This window comes from Dioscorea cayenensis, unplaced genomic scaffold (assembly GCF_009730915.1).
Source record: "Dioscorea cayenensis subsp. rotundata cultivar TDr96_F1 unplaced genomic scaffold, TDr96_F1_v2_PseudoChromosome.rev07_lg8_w22 25.fasta BLBR01000767.1, whole genome shotgun sequence".
Lineage (NCBI taxonomy): Eukaryota > Viridiplantae > Streptophyta > Magnoliopsida > Dioscoreales > Dioscoreaceae > Dioscorea > Dioscorea cayenensis.
Genome location: NW_024087158.1, coordinates 68,228 through 70,484, shown reverse-complemented (window position 1 = coordinate 70,484; position 2,257 = coordinate 68,228).

Sequence of the window (2,257 nt, the reverse complement as noted above, 5' to 3'; positions counted from 1 at the left end):
ACTTGGAAGGATCTTTCTTGTTCATTGAAGTAGCGCTTAGCATTTTAGGACTTAGTACTCTTTGCAAGTGGAGTGATTAGCATCTAGAGTCTGTACTCATTGGAGTCGATCGGCTAGACCAAGTCAGGGTAGATGAAATACAAGGTTCACACACACGGCACAGACATATACGAGGTGAGACAGGATCTTTCTATTGTGCTTATCTGCGTGTAACTCATCATCTAGTTATCATTTTCCATGCTTGTGGAGTCTTGTATTTATTTAAGCCGGAGGTGATACACTTAGCCACTTATCATTATCTTTGTTTTACATGATGTGTTTGCTTGGGAAAAGCAAATGCTTAGGTGTGGGGATATTTGATAAGTGTCTAAATGTATGTATTTGAGTGTATGTATTTGTTACCTCTAGCATGTATTTTCATTAGAATTGATGCCCGCTTTGTGCTTAATCATGTGTTATTTGCTTTGCAGGGCACGGGAACACCATGGATGACACGAGGATATGATTCGGGTGAAAAAGAGAAGAAAAACCGTAGTGATCGTAGTGGAAGTATCGTAGCATCAACACGTATCACGATCGTAGTCACTGTAGCACCTGGAGAGTTTCAAGTCAGGATTTGGATCATGGCATACGGCCTCAATGCTGCCCGGTATAGAGCCCGGGATGATCACTGTAGCTATAATAGAAGATATTTACTTGATGGAGTTTGCCTACCCCAAATAGTGTCAATGTTGAGCTCCATAGCGAGTGGTATAACACTATCGGGATGGAGGCCATAGCAAGAGGGGCCATAGGGGAGTGGTATAGCACTCGGGATGGAGGCCATCAAGAGGGGCCATAGGGAGTGGTATAGCACTCGGGATGGAGGCCATCAAGGGGGTATGATGAGTGGTATATAGAGGGATTTTTTTGGAGAAAGATTGGGGGACTTTTTGGGTCGGACTTCTTGGAGACTCTAGGGCAGACTTTTTGAGGAGTTTTTTTGGCAGCCATCACTTGGAGGAAGGAGAGAAACGAAGACACCATTATTTGGGAGAGTTTGGCTTGAAGCTTGGGAAGATCAAGGGCTTGAACTTAAAGGGGAAGCCTCATCATCAAAGGAGGAGAAGCATTCGGCATCTCTAGGGGCTAGAAGAAGCATCATTCAGCCGGCATTCTCTCTCCTCTTCATCATTCGGACTAGGGAGTGTCATTTATGCATTTACTTCTTGCTTTTTGTTGTGTTTGAGATACTTATTTGTATGATGGCACACTAGACCCCTCAAGGCCGCTGGATGTAGGTGAACCTTGGGGGGGTTCATCTTGTATTTTGGATGCTACATTTATATTTGATATGCATTGGTGTGATTTATGATTTGGCTCATTGTGTTTCATGCCTAGAACTATTATGTGGAGAAATCCTTAGTTCTTGTTTGAGTTGTACATGTAGATGTGACCTACTCGCGTGTACTAGATCGTTAATGAGCTAATAGGGGTATTTGTTGACCAACATGCCGAGAAATTGGGTGTAGGTAGCCCCTCCGAACCATGAGGATAAACTTAACTTAAGTGTGTCCTTGTTGCGTGATCTCCATTCACTTAATGCAATCGTAGGAATGTGATTAAGGAGAGATCCTTGTCATCATTTGTATGGGATTAGGGTTTAGCCGCCGAGAAATTGGGGTTGAACTATTGTTGAGGTCCGTCGGTCTAAATCACCCGTGCCATGTATTTTCATGCATCCTTATATCTTGATGACCCCTCTTGGGAATCCTCATCCCTAGGCCTATTCTTATCATCATTGCTCTTGTGATTTTCTTGCTTGACTTGGAGTTGTTACACTTGTGTTTTATTTACAATCTTGCTTGTATTAGATTAGTATACCATGCTTGAATTGTAAGGTTAGAAAGTGAGTGATGGAGGAGTAATAGGAGCTCCTTAACCCCGTGGAATACGATCCTTGGGCTTTTGCTCAAGGTATTACTTGGCGACCCCATACACTTGCGGGCAATCAATCAGTGAGCCTAGGCCTACTCGGATGACTTTGCAACTAGCGGACCGAACAGTGCAACATCCGAGAGGCATCATTGAAGACGTGCTTGTCAAGGTGGACAAGTACATTTTTCCGGTTGACTTTGTAGTGCTAGACGTTGATGAGGATGTGGATGCACCTTTGATACTTGGGAGACCGTTCTTGTGGACTTCCAAGGCATAGATTGACATGGACGGCGGAGAGCTAACTTTGAGGGTTGGAGATGACAAGCTCGCATATCGCCTT